Below are 16,133 nucleotides of genomic sequence, written 5' to 3'. Positions count from 1 at the left end.
AATATATTTATATCCCGTATATATATATATATATATATGTGTGTAATGTATTATGAGGTTGTAGTTTTAAGGTCAAAGTCGCTCTTTACCTGCTGCTGCTGTTGTTGTTTACAGGCCATTGACATTTGCCATGGCTCCAACCACAGCTGTGTCGTATTAACTATTTTGTACTCATTAACATATTATAGATCGTAACATTTATTGATTTTAATTTCAACATAATCGAGTTTAAGCCATGTGTGTATTGAACGTCCCGTAATATATGTTACACACGATAGGTGTGTATAAACAGACAATAAAAAAACTCTCACACATATCGTCATAATTGCAATCGTCTGTTTCACCGAATCTGAATAACTATTAGCTACTGAATGTCCCGTTGGCGTTTAATTAATATTATAAAAGTAGCATTAAATAAACCAATACGTTTCCGTACGATAATTGATATTATTCATTCGATAATAAATCTATTAATTCATCTATTTAATTATAGGTTCGTAATCATTATTTACCACTTTACGAGTGACAATACAATTTAAAAGTAATTAAATTGTATTCCCGGAAAATACTATAAGGCGACACTGTTGCTTCAAGTGTTAATTGATATAGTTAACGACTTACCGTAATACCATATTTTAGTTTACAAGAACTAAATTTCTTAAAATGTTAGACCGCTATTATATAATAGTCGTTTTCTAAAAATGTTTGTAGTAGGCATTATATTGTCTTAATAACGTTTCAAAAAATATCAATTTTGCGATTTACTAATTGGAAAATATTAAATTCTTTACAATGTACCTACTATGAATTTGCGTGTTACTTATATGTAGTTTTTATTTTTATTCCGACTTCAGATTCATATCTTGATATAACTATATATGTATAAATAATAATAATAATAAATTATTTTTATTTTATGAATAAAACTACTTAGGATGTTATATTATTAGCAACAACTTTCTTATACCTATTGACCCTATATATGTATTATAAACGTACTATAGCCGTTAAAAATGTATATTTTTATTATATTCATGATCTTTTGATAACATAAATAAAATCATATTAAAAACCAATTTAAATTATTCAATTTTATAGACTTATAAAATAAACATTATTTTTACCTTGATCTTTATATTTTAATTTTTTTTTTCGTATTTTTATTGAACTTCGTGACATTAGCTTCGTGATAAGTAATTTTAAACATTTTATTATTTTAATGCGTGTCATATTATTTGATAATGGAGTTTAAAATTTTATTATACTACTAACTGTATCCATACGTACATTATTATCGTTATTTAAGTTACAAATTATTAAAATTTCAAACGAGTAGAATTAGAAAACAATTATTATTCATATTTTATTAAAATTTAAAATATTAATACACATTTAAATATTAAAAATGTTCTTTTGACTATATAATTTATATTAGATATTATACGTATATTATTTATATTTGATCAAAAGGATTGTTTTTATACGGGTTTTTTTCCATAGTAAAAATATAAAAATATTTTTAAAATTTAAAATATAAAAAACATCTACCTAGCTATAAGTGTGTTAATTTCACACATACTTAGTAATTTCTGTACTACACTATAGTTTTTTAATTGAATATATTAATGCTTTGTAGTAAAAAAAATATATATATATATATAATAAATTCATTGGAAATATAAAGCTTTATTTATTTTACAGCCGGGATAAACTTTAACATCATCAAACCCTTGATGTTCCAACTGACCCTCCATACAAATGTACTTAATCACTTTATTAAAAACGTGTATAGTGCTTGTTAAATTAATAACTCCAACAAAATCAAAAAATGTAATTATTGATGTATAGTGGTAATATTACGCGGATTTATGTGTTAAAAAAAACACACATTTTAAATGTTTTATTAATTAAGAGTTTAAGACTATAATAAATACAATATATAATTTGTAACTTTGATTATTTGTGTTTAATATTGCAATAATGTAACACAATGTACGAGTATGATGCTAATTATATTTAAAATACTTATTTTATTCTATTTATTAGAAAAATCCAGATATTATAGGCAGTAAAGTAGACTCTATCCATCATAGAATTAGAAATTAATATATGATAGTTATACAAAATTATTATAAAGAAATAAATTCTTGTAAAAAGTTTTAAATTAATAAAAATAAAAAAGTGAAAAATTCATAACAACAAATTTCGAAAATTCTTCAAAAGATTTCTAATCGAAAAATTAATTCATGTATTAATATGTTTAATAATTCATAAACAGATTAAAAAAAAAATGTTAAAAATGAATTATGAATGTAAATAAAATTCAATAATTATACATTTATACATTATATATACATTGAATGGATAAAAATATTCTTCAAGTATTCTTTCGTCTATCAAACATTTAGAGATTAACTAGGTACTTAATAAATTAGTATTTATAATATATATATATTCAGAAGAAACGCATGCATATATACTGATATGTATCTATTTCGATTTTACTGTAGAAAAAAATGTAAAGCTTTTGGGATTTTTAACAATTTGTAAACCGACCGGAGTGAATCAAACGAAAAGTGGCAAAATTAATCGCACCTATAGAACATAATGGTGTATCGCGCATGATAATAATTATATATATATTATGTAGATATAAGCGTATGGAACACAATGTAAACACTTATCGGTACGCGTATTAAAATGTAAAACGTACCGATGAATAATAATAGTAATAATAATAATTCTCCCGCTGTGCTCTGGTGTGGCATAAGTAATAACATTATTTTAGAACGTATAATAATAATAATAATAATAATATGACCCACTCCTACGGTTCCCCCCCGATTGCAACAATCGCGACGGAGGCGGCAAGGATCCGTCTGTCAAAGCCACGTGCTCGTCTCGAACGCCGCGAATACCGGCAGTCACCCGCGTTCCGTTTGCCCGACCGCTACACACTGACCAGATAAAAAAATAATATAAATAATATACAAACATAGGAATAAAATAATAAAAATAGCACTGGTCAATGTATCATACCTATTGCGATCGTTAATAATAATAACAATAATTTATAAGCCGACGGTTATTTGATTTCGATTTCATTACTATGCGAGTTACGTTACGCGTGTACTGCTAGTTGTCCGATAATGATCGTTGATTGAATCGCGTGTGTTCAAGTGCAGCAGTGTGTTGTAGTGTGCAATATACCAACGACAGTCGATAGAACATAGTTTATAATTTCTATTACTATTCTCTTACCAGGCGAATTCATATTTTTATTCGTTTATTTTAATGATATCGCGAGTTCTTCAGCGCGGACTATGCAGGCCGGGGATACCAGGCGTGCCAAGTCAATGAATAGTTATTGAAAAACTAAACGAAAATCAGGTACATATTAAAATATTATTACTATTATAATTACATTAATATCATATAGTAAGTAGCTGATACTTTTTACGTATAATTAAAAATTGTATATAATGTATAATATACTATTTAATAAAATAATATATTTTATTTGTTTGCAAAACATTTTATATTTTCTGCAAATATTTGCCGTCTTAACACGATATTACCTAGATATTAATTTTTTAACGCAGTTCAAATTTTCGATAAAACCGTTAATTTAAAATTAAATGTTTATACTTAAAAAAAAATATCAAAATTGTTGTAGAATTGCTAAAAACATTGTTAGTAATTTAAATTAAATAGTCACTCGAGAATATATTAAAACATATAAATATATGAATATATATTTATTTATTTATTTTTCACAATTTAATGGTCGAAGTAAATATTTGTACAATGAAAAATATTTGACAATAACTATGTATACGACTATTTAAGTCTCTGTAAAATATAATTATGGACCATATAAATATTTTTAGATGAAGTGTACACACCTATATATTATGATATTTGTAGAAAACGTTACAAGTATGAGTAAAATGTAGATCAGTAGTTAAAATAAAATATTTTGACCTTTTGATTATAATGGCACATCAGCATTATAATCAAGAATTAAGATAATATACAATTTAACAGAATATAAAATACACCACCATACTGACCTACTAGTTATAATATCGAAAAATAATACAGTTAAAAATAAATTTCCAGTAAAATTTAAATAATGTATGTACATACAGAATAAAATCGTGTTACAGCATTTACTTTGTTTTAAAGTACAATCATCTTTTAACGATTTTTAAATCACCGGTTGTTGGAATATATTGTAATGTAGTAAATATGTAATAATAATATGCTATTGCATGAATAAAACATTCGAAAAATGTAAAACGGTTTTTACTACATATTCGCAAGTATTAAAGGTACTTGAAATAATGATAAGTCGTGTGGGTCAATGATAATAGATACGTCAAATTGACTGGATAGAGGGATACGGAAAAAAAACAAAGAAGGAAAAAAAAGATCAACCGGTTTTTGTTGTATGGTCAGAAGAATAAAAAAAAAAAACAGTAAGAAGAAATATACTGTACGTGTGTCGTATGATTGAAAAAGCCGACAACTGTGCGCTCTCTAGCTAGACAGGATTGTCGTGTTTAAACGGCTCCAGAAATGGCAAAGATGGCCCCAAAACAACTGCCGCCGTGATTTCTGTAATTGGTAAAATTGGTCGGAGAATTTTTTTTCCTCTCGTAGGGAGGCGTAATTTATTTTAGGCGACTTCCAACGACACCTTTTTAGGATATGTCCATTTTACGGACATCTCGGTCACAAACTATGGGCTTTAGTGCTATAAACACTTAAGTATTGCATGTGTAAGGGAGTATGCTACACCATTGGCTTAAGTATACACTCGATGCAGTGGTTTTTTTTAAAGTCAACAATATATTTATTTAACGAATAGGCTATTATTACTTTTAATCACACCCAAATAACTGCAATAGCTATTTTATAAGATATATTTATGAAAAAAAAAATAATATTTACTTATATTAAGTTATAAATGTTGGTCTGTGTAGTAAAATCTAATAATTTATTAGCGAGAAAGTCATAAACAAATAACATTTTATACTTACAACAGAATCCAATGGCTACATCGTAGACGAACATCAACGTATATAATGTATCATTATCATAGGAAAAAATAATACTTATGAGTTCATAAAGTACTTTCTTTTAAATATTGTTGTAGTAGTCTTATAAAATGAAATTATTAAAATTACCTATTCACAATATTATAATAATAATAGCGCTTTGAGCGATGGCCATAAGTCACTTGTTAAATCTAAGAACAGTATTTATCTAATTACATAATAAATAACATAAAAAAAATAACTGTTTGCTCAAACCATTCTCACGGTTGTAAAAACGAAATTATATTTACATTCTCCGTCTTATATATTACTATATACTCAAATTTATTAAACTGCCTAAGCAATCTTTAAGCCTACGATTTTTATTCAAATGCATTTCTTCACGTCGTCATCGTATTAAAATCTTCCGATTCGAATATCAAATTATTGCTTTAAAGATTGATTATAAAGTATTTTATTAAAAGTTATGATAGTATACATTTTAACCGAACTATTAAATCAAAGCACCAAGTTCATTACATTAGTCGTACGTCAATATTATAACATCTCATAAAAGTCATATTATGTGTTTCATCAAATACGTACAAGCAACTGATTAATTATTTATGATATATATTTCACATTATAAACTTACTGCTCTACAATGTACGCCCATCCACAATCATTACGCGCACGTTTATTTTTATAAAACATAAATATATTATTGTGTTTCATAAAGTAATAATATTCCAAGTTTGAAGAATGTTTGTATACATTTTCTACGTGACTTCTGTTGCAGACTTCCCGCGTTGGAAAAATAATAATCATTGAACCATAAACGTTGCACCTAGTGCTATCATGTAAATAGTAAAACATATGTAAAATATATGGACAACGAGTGAAATTCTATTGTTGCATAATATACCGAATGCATCCGTGATTAAGGTGTACTTTGTGAATCAAAGCAAATCGAGGAATAAAGATTTTCTATTCAACGAGGTGTATAAGAGAATACATATTAGAAAAGTGCATTGTGTTGCGATGAATAGTTTATGATGTGTAGCTTATATATTTGTACGGGACGTGCATTTAATAATTCAATAATAATAATAATAAAAAAAAAAAAACTATTAATTACCTATTGTAGTTTTAACCAATAAAATGTACGGTGATAAAATAAAGTGCACTTTTACTATAACCTGGATCCAATATATTGCATGTTAAACTACCGTTGTATGTAGAATATTACATTATTTTTTTTACCTAAAAATACAAAAATGCGCTGTTGTATAATTATATTTCGATACGTTTGATATTATATTATCACATTATGCTATAAAATAATACGTTTAAAATTCACAATATGTGAATAGATTATACCTAAAGTATAATAAAACATGGAAAATTAAATCAAAATATTAACCATTAACTGAACTCTTGAAATCGAAAATTTGAAAAAATATTACTCGTCTTGATAATAACTATAACTAAATATGTATATATATATTGATAATGTACCTGTTGCAAAATAATAAATGTCGGAATAAAAAGCTTAGTGTAATAGATTTACCGTATAAATCCACCGATACGGATATCTAGCGAAGTCAAATTATTGTTCGTAGAACTTGCACGCATATACAGCTGCGGCAACAAAATATATGCATACAAGAAAGCGATAAAGTCGTGGTTTTAGTTTTATGGTCATGCCGCCGCGCCGCCGGTGCGTACGACTACGGTGCATGCCTCTATCATCGTTCAACGTGTTAGAATAATATCGTTTTGCTACTGTTATAATAGGACACCGTGCTACGTATTATTATGACACTGTACGGGACGTGTACAAAATAAAATAAAAACAAATAAACAATTTTCTCCGAGATATCATGTTTTTATCACCTTATTTGTTGCGAAAATATAACGATCATGACCGTAAACATATTAATATAATATCGTCTGTTGTGGTGAACTGATATTATTATTTTTATACAACTCAATAATATAATATTATTATATAGCGTACTTCGCAAGACCAGTAATCAAAACCTAATACATATTGATATAAACAATGGTAAACGCGAAAAACCCAATACACCGCATACATGTATAAAATATAACGACATAACGCTGCGACTATATTGTGTACCTACATTACCGCTTACCTATATATTATAGTGTACAATATTATTAAGCGCGTGTTCGATTCACGCGCATACGTCTTCGTGTAAGTACATTATAATATTGTAAGTCGTATATGCGTGAGCTATAACTGCTAAGTACCAATTTCGTTTATTGCCTAGGTAAATATGTTTACCAAGATTGTTTCTATGTTAATACACAACCATAAAACTGTCGTTATTATTTCTGTATCGAATAGTCGACTGACTTTTATTATTTGAAAAAATTACCATAAAATACGGTTACGTGCAATCCATTGGCTTACGCTTATCATAAAAGACGGTAACGTTGTTTCGATTACACGTCCGTATTCCAAGTGAACACTGTAAGAAGATAATTGAATTCCTGTTCAATCTGAGAGGTTTTGAAACACGTAGTATCCATATTTTCGTCAAGCAAATAATGGAAGTATATACTATACGAGAACTAGAGAGTTTAGACGACACTAATATAACCTCGAAAAATTAATTTAGAATAATAGAATATAGACGCGTATTATAAAATTATAATATACTATATTATTATACTGAACACGATCACGAAATCGAAATTATATAGTTTATAATTATTAAAAGATCATTTATTTTATTTAACGTGTATACGGTATACCCACGTATGCATGACTATTGTTTAATTTCATTGCGATTGTAATTAAACATATTATACTTACCGTTAACGCGATAATAATACTTTGGAAATGTGAATAAATGATTACTAATAATATACTTTGTACTATCAAAATTTAGCGATTGCTGAGCTTCAGCATTTACTTAAAAGCTAATAATCGCATAATCGATGAACCGTCGTAATAAAATAATTATTTCATTAGAATAGTTGGCGTTATAATTAACGGAAAATTAATAAAAAAGAAACTCTGATTTGCTTGTATCGCGGTTCTAAGCAAACACAATGAAATTAATCAACAATAATTATCCGGGTTGGCGAAAATCTATGTCTTCTGTTAGCGTTTAGTGAAATGTACTATTAATTAGTCACCTTCCAATTTATTTTACTCGGACCGTGTCTAACCTAGATTAACAAGACCATAAATGTTAGTACATACACAAAAAAAAAAAAATATTTTAATCAACAACTCATAAAACGTCTACAATTTTAAGGTGACAGGTATAAACGGACATTTATGTTTTTTATTACTTTATTATTTTAATTACTTTCCTATTTCGCTTTCGCATGAGAAAACCAGCAGTTGTAGGATAGCCAACCGGTCTGGTTAAAATCTTTTTTAATTTTTTAATGAATTATTATTTTTACGTGCCCTTGAAACTATAACTCTTAATTTCTATTAAAATATAGTGTACGGAGCCCAAAAACTGGTTTGTTCCTTCCGAGCAATACCAAAAAAATATGATTTATTATTATTTATTTTAACTTTAGGTGCATACATATCGATTAATTAATATCTAAACAATAAAATAATGTAGTAGAATTTGGCCTCATAAAAAAAAAAAAATTAAAATAATTAGAACATTTCAGCAGTTAACGAATGATAATACATATTTACATGATATTTTGATTATCGTTTGAAAAATGAATATATTATTTGAAAACGTGTTTAATTGTCCTAAACCAGATAGTCGAAAAGTATAATTATTATACGCGCGTTTGAAAAATAAGTTCAATAAACGGAATGATTACTATTTGTTTTGTCGATAATCATCGTTATGTGATTTTGAACAAGTATTATAATAACAGGTCATTATAAATGTATAATTCATCTTGCGCTATAATAACATGATGAAAGACACGTATGTACATTTACATGCCTAATAATTTATTTTGATTTTGAGTATATAAAAAAAAAAACTATCTATCCGTCTATTATATTATACACACGAGATTGCGCGTCATTTAATTCATATGATTTAATAAAACTTAAACATATATAATGTAATATTATAATATTAAGTATCAACATCGAGTTTTAGCAAAATAAAAACTGCATTATAATCATAGTTTTTAATGTGTTTAATTGAGAATAAATATAGGTACTAATCCATGGAATTATTTTATTAGTTTTATTTGCTTACTATACACGCATATTATGGCTCACAATATTTCGTTGTGTTACTCTAAATAATCGTACACATAAATCTAATTCTCCGGTAGTCTATGGATTCGGGATTTCGAAATTGAAATATGCTTTGACTAATAAGCGGGATGATGAAATCCTTTATTCGGAACACTATACATTGTTATAGAAATAATGATGACAATGATATATGTTAATATATTGGGCGTATGACAAATTTCCTAAACATTTTTTTTTTCTTAAAATATTTCAACCAGAATCGTAGTATAACAATAACAACTAGATGATAGTTTTCAGTTAAAATATTATCATATCAATGCTGAAATTTCGCGGTTTCTCGTACATTATGTTTATTGAATAAAAGTGTCACAAATTGGTTATGATTACATTCGTTTGTCTTTTAAATAGCGACCAAACTATAGTAGAGCTTTCCCGTATTACTCTCACCGGTCTCACTAGCCTTCAGATACACGTTTACGTATAATATATATTATCAGCGTTATACTTTTTCCATATCATTCATCAGTCTTACTGCATTTTATACTGGACGGTTAACCGAATCACTCAAATGGAACCTCGCGTAGAGATTGAATGTAACATCGTATCCTTGTGGGGATTTGTAAATCGAATTTCCCGCGGGGCTCGAAAAAAGTATTCGTATAAAGGACTTAAAGGGGATACGCTAGCTATATCCGGAATATATACGTTCGCCGCAATTTATCTGTTTTGTTTTTTCACCCTTATATATCCTTTATGTATTCTATGTACAGTTTTTATTGCTATTTCGACGCTTTTGGACCTGGTTTGAACGGCCAATAAAATTAAAAATATATATATAAAATATAAAATAAATAAATACAATATGTACCTATATAGTATACGGATATATCTAACTATAATGTAAATATATATATATATATATATACATGATAAGCAAATTCGTACAAACACGGACACGACTGAAACCATTGAAATCATTCAGATAACGATTTATGCTCAAATTTATGTTTGCGTGCGAGTTTTATTATATATAATAAGACGTACCTATGCTAACAACCAAACAAAATAATATGATTATTACAGTGTCCTAGAAAACGACTATAGCTGGTCGGCTGGTGTGTAATGGTTTTTATTGGGCGTTCAAAGTGATTCTGCAAATCATAATAATTATATAGGTATACGAGGTAATGGCAATGTCCACTGCCAAATATTGATTTTCACCCAAACCCAAATTCCATGTTAAACTCTCTGAATTTAGAGATAAATAATATCATCTATATAACCTTACTATACAACGTATAGTGTTTTATTTTTATGGAATATAATTAATATTTACAGTAAAATATTTATTTCAACCATTGTTATAAAAAAATATACAAAAAATATTATTTTACTAATAATCATATTATGATACACATTAATTAAATTCAGTCTGTAATAAAATTATGCAGAGTACATTAAAAAGCGCAAATCATTGAATTTTTTACTATAATAAATAGGTTGTCTGTACATTGATTCCAATCAGACAAAATTTACAGTTATAGAACTGCTAAATGGATAATTAATATAAATATGTATAGTACCTATTATGTTACGATTACTTATTATCACATAATAACATTATGACGTATTGAGAACACGGAATCTTTGTTGTAATTACACATGCGTTTTTCAGCCACTATTGAAGTCTAATTTAATATTAAATACCTTTTAAAATATTAATTGCATTGATTTTAACATAACTAAAATATTTTATACATTAACGTTAGTTATACAAATCTATATAACATAATATATAAATCGTACGATTATAATATTATGTTATTATTTGTATCGTATCGTTATAATAACACCAAATGAACTTTGGATAATGTTAGCACTCGTTGAATATTATCCGTAAAAATATATGTTGACGCTGTATTGTGTTGTTACGAGATTCTATACACTACACGATAAATAAATAAGTTATTATAATAAGTTATTATAACCAATAAGAGAGTCTAATGGATCGTGTACTAGCTTCATTAATACATATAATATACGAATTGTACATGAATATGCGTTTCAACAACCATTTTCGCACTAATGTTTTCTAGTATTTTCCATAAATTTCTTTTAAAACGAATTATACGCGATTGTTTGCGAGCTTTTGAAGCGAACACTTTCACCTGATCCCGCGGCTGACTCGTGTACCTTATATATGTTTATAGTGTACATGTATTAACGCGTTAATAATGTATGTTTGGCTCTAATAACTCTGCAGACAACGATATACTTGCTCTTTGTTTTTCCGAGTAATAATAATATCGTGTACATATATATATATATAATAATTAAGTAGAAGATGGGAAAATTAACGTCCTACATACAACACTCCCGACGTGCACATTATATCCTGCACTCAGTATGTGCACGGTGCGTACAATATAATATGTATAACGATTTTAATTAACACCGGAGACGTGTCTGTAAGCCGGATGTCACATGATGTCTCCGCGTATGGACGAACATCTGCAGGTCGTATCATTTTCGCGCGCATACACAAATATCTATGTAGTAGCTGCAGCAGCAGTACAATATAATAATAATCATCTCAACGGATTTACCAGAAAATTAGACGTTTTTCTGTTAATACGCACTGGACTGGAGACGAACTCACGTTCAGCCGCAATACTAAATAACTACAGGTACGATTATCGCGTGAAACGTATTAATGTATAATTACCTACTTAAGTCCAGCCATCACACGAGTACACGAACTATTATTGTTATTTCGTTTTATTAGCGTTTTGAAAGACCAACATTAATATTATGTGACATACCTAATTAAACAAATTAACACTCGACACTTGTAAAAGCAAACATTTAGAATTTTGGAAGGTACATGTATAGATATATAAAAGAAAAATGATGCGTCTGTGTATACTATATATACATAAAAAAATGACATTATTTTTATCTTTGCCAAACTTTTGTTTGTTTCTGTTTTGTGTTATATATTTCTACGTATGACGAGTATAACTAGTCGTAAAAAAAGAAAACATCGAAGAAAAATATCAACATGTGTCTAAAGTAAATCTTCATTTTTGTTTTGAAAAAACGCTTATCTACTATTATAACTACATAACAAAACTTTGGCATTTTACCAACTGTGAACTGTGGGGTAAAGATACATGAACAAATTGTTTTTATTATGATAAGATAGATATCAAAAGCGTTTTTAGTAAAAATTTAAATATTTTTCAAGATAAGAATGTTAAAAAAATTGACTCATCAATCAAATAAATTAAACGAGTAACAGTACCAAGGTACCTAGGTACAATCGTCTTTGCTTATAAAATATACAAACAAATATTCTAAAACGAAGAATAATATGCAGGTGCTTCAAGATATTACATTTAAATTCATCAGGATATTGAAACCGAGTTCAACCAGTTACTGCGGTTAGGAAATAACAATTTATGATACAATCGTGGTTGACCGATTTCTACCGATCGCCGCAGTGATTATTTTTCGTGTCATTATACAAGACTTATACGTACCGTTCTCATTAAACCCATCTCTGACATAATTATTTTCATAATAATAACAGTCCGACGACGAGTACCGTTCTCGAATCCGTCGGAAACCGAATTGGCTTGTACAAATAATAATATTATATTATAATCTTGCTCAGTACACCGCACCGGTCTACTGCAGCGCCAACACCGACGATGATCCGGTAGTCCATTGCGTGAACGATACCTACGACGTTATAATAACTGTCATGTGCGGGTACTATTACGAACGTCACCGGTGAGATAGTATTATTATGATATAGGTAGGTAGGTCGGTAGACAGTAATAATAATAATAATAATAATAATATGGTCGAAACGTCTCGCGGGAATCGCGCTTTTGTTTGGCCACCGGTCGCGAACCGCGTCGGGGAGTAAGAACGTCGGGATATTATGTGTAAAAAAAAAAATTACAAAATAAAAGATTGCTATGGGCTGCGGACGATGTGACCCCCTAAAACGCGGAGAGAAAAAACTGCGCTCCGACCGGGTTTAATTTAATTACAATAAAAAAAAAAAAGAAAGATAATCGCGAATAAGGCACAGGGCCGCAGGGTGTGATTTGTGGAATTTTAACGACCAAACCCTCCGGGGGGGAACGTTCTGCACACTCACGAGCACACGCTCTCTAACACATATGACCGCATACGCACTCACACATGTATAACGAGATTACCGGTTACTATCATCGGCAGTACCTATATACCCGTAACTAGAATGACCGCGCGTACTCTGATCGTAGAAACGATTCGTGTTGAGAACGGCATGAGATAAATAGGGCTCGTGTGTTGAATTGACAGTGACAGAAACCGGCCAAAATGATCAAACGTCATTGAAAATAACGAAAATACAATAATAGAGTTTGCAAATATTCTTTGTAATTATTATTATTATTGTTAACGTAATTATTATAATAAACATATATTTTTTTAACAAAATCAGAAATTTCGTTTTTAAGGTGAAAATATGAAAATAATTTAATGTATTGGCAGATATCATATTATAATATTATATACTATACATTATAAAGGTAGTTATAAAAACGCGTGCACTTTGAATATTATTTGCAAATTAATATTTGTATACCTTTTTTTTTTTAAATTTTTTTTAGTAGATAAACATTATATATTGGCAGATGTAATAACTATGACCTTGTATAACTGAGTCTGTATTATATAGAAAATCATGGTGAAATTTATACTTTATTATCAGAAACATAAAAAAAAAAAAAAACAAATAAGTACCTACAATATTAGGTTGTTTTCGTTCAAACTATTATTATAATATCTGTAAAAACGAGTTGACCTATCTATTTTTTATTTTTATTTTTTAAACAATCGTTTAATCCCTTTATTAAATATTATTATCATGCTACTGCAGGTACCTATATTATATGATATTTATATATTTATTATTATTATTATTATTTTTTTTTTTTTGTCAAAAATTCTAGAGTAAACATTATTGATTTTCTATTTTTATTGGTTGGACGTACAGCATGAATATGATTAGATTTTGGCTGACAAAAATTTCTAATCAATACCTACACACGCGTATGTGTTATCTGATGAAAACAACTTTATTACTAATCTTAAAAAGATGCAAAAGACATCCGGAGGGTTTCTTATGCTAGCATAAAATTGCAATTGAAAACCTGTTTGTTCAGTATTTCAGTCACACGATTTCAATGCTTTCAAGCGAGATACGTTTATTGAAGTGCATTCACGATTCACTATCAAACAATTATTAAACGGTTCTTTACTTCGTGTAGATTCTATTTTATCTATTCTTATTTTGAATTTTTTAAACTCAAAGACATAATGAAATTCCATACTTTAAGTTTGCAGTTGATAGCATTAACTCGTGTTGAAAATCAAAGTTTAAATAGTCTAATTTTAAATGATGTATATATTTCTTAATCGATTAGTTAGTAAATCTTTTTCATCGCTATAACAGCCATAAGACATTATTATAATTTATGGTATATATAATTTGATATGAATTAAAAGAAATATATATGTATTTTATTGTACTAATATAATCGTATTTATAAGCATTCTTGATTTTATCACAAAACAGATTAAATTAAATTTAATCTATTCTGTGATTGTACAACTATAGTTAAACATGTAACACGGTAAATAGGTTAAGTTAGATTAGGTTAAAATAGATGTGTGCACAATTATACTTTTATTATTTGTTTAAGTAAAACGGTTATAAATAAATTATAATTAATGTTAATATTCTTGAATACCATGAATCTATTAAAGAACTTATTGAAACTCAAAATCATGGAAATCATCTAATAATTATTTTAATTTCTGTGGAATTTATTAAACAATAAATATTGCAAATTATAAATAATTAAAGATGTCAGATCATAAGACTTATAAGACATATAAGACTTTTTAAACAAAGCATGTAATATTCGACATTAAAATATGATATTTTACTTAGGCAGTGTAAAATAACAGTTAAGATATATTTTTTAAATGTAATTATTAATTATTATTAAAATAATCCGTTTTTTATTCTTTCAATTTAAATCACGAATATTTCCGTCATGATAAAATAATTTACAAATCAAATAATTGAGTTGATTTAATATGATACCTTTTTATATACTTAGTGTTGAAAAATGACAATTTTATAGCGTTTACAATGAACATTGTAAATATAATATCTATTTTACAGTGTAAAAATTATAGATAAAGTAAATAAGTATATATTTTTATAATCCGATTCTCAAGTAAATAGCCATGAAAATTGTAATAATCATTGTGGTTTTTTTGCGTTTATCTCTTTGCTCCACTAACAGTCTTAAAAAAATATTCTGCGGGACAAATCACATCGAATTAGACGCTATAAGCAGTGAGTAACTACGTAAAACACAATACTTTGGTACAAAACAATATAATAATAATAATAATAATAATAACAAAAATAATATAAGTAAGTGACCAAAGTTTTCAGGTTACTAGATTGAGAAGACGGTTGTTAACGCCGTATCTAATGGCCTGTTCGTAGCGTGTCAAAACGTATGAATTCCTAAGAACAGCTGATCCGGACCAACCATTATCTGAAGGTTTTTGATAAAGTTTCGTGTACAGCTTAACCCGTATTATATTCCGTATCGTTATATTCCGTAATTGGACAGGAAAAGGTAACAATAAAAAAATAAAAATACACCAATTATGGAAAACTCATTCGACCGCAGATGATCTGAACAAATAAGATTTGCGCCGATGGGTTAAAAATGTTAAACAAACTTTCAGCGCTCGTTGCGCAAAATTATAACTGAAATAAATAA

The 16,133-nt window shown here is 28.0% G+C and overlaps 1 protein-coding gene across 1 annotated transcript in view; it reads left to right on the top strand.

Annotated features, from left to right (window-relative positions):
* The first annotated feature begins 2,934 nt into the window (after nucleotides 1-2,934).
* Nucleotides 2,935-16,133, top strand: part of LOC113555761 (serine proteinase stubble) — a 32,130-nt gene continuing 18,931 nt past the window's right edge. Inside the window, exon 1 of the mRNA XM_026960288.2 lies at nucleotides 2,935-3,390. The gene's annotated coding sequence lies outside the window, so the exon portion shown is untranslated. The remainder of the gene's footprint in view (nucleotides 3,391-16,133) is intronic.

Source organism: Rhopalosiphum maidis, chromosome 1, assembly GCF_003676215.2.
Source record: "Rhopalosiphum maidis isolate BTI-1 chromosome 1, ASM367621v3, whole genome shotgun sequence".
Taxonomy (NCBI): Eukaryota; Metazoa; Arthropoda; class Insecta; order Hemiptera; family Aphididae; genus Rhopalosiphum; species Rhopalosiphum maidis.
The sequence above is the reverse complement of the archived record's forward strand: the minus strand, read 5'-3'. Positions and strand labels throughout refer to the sequence as shown.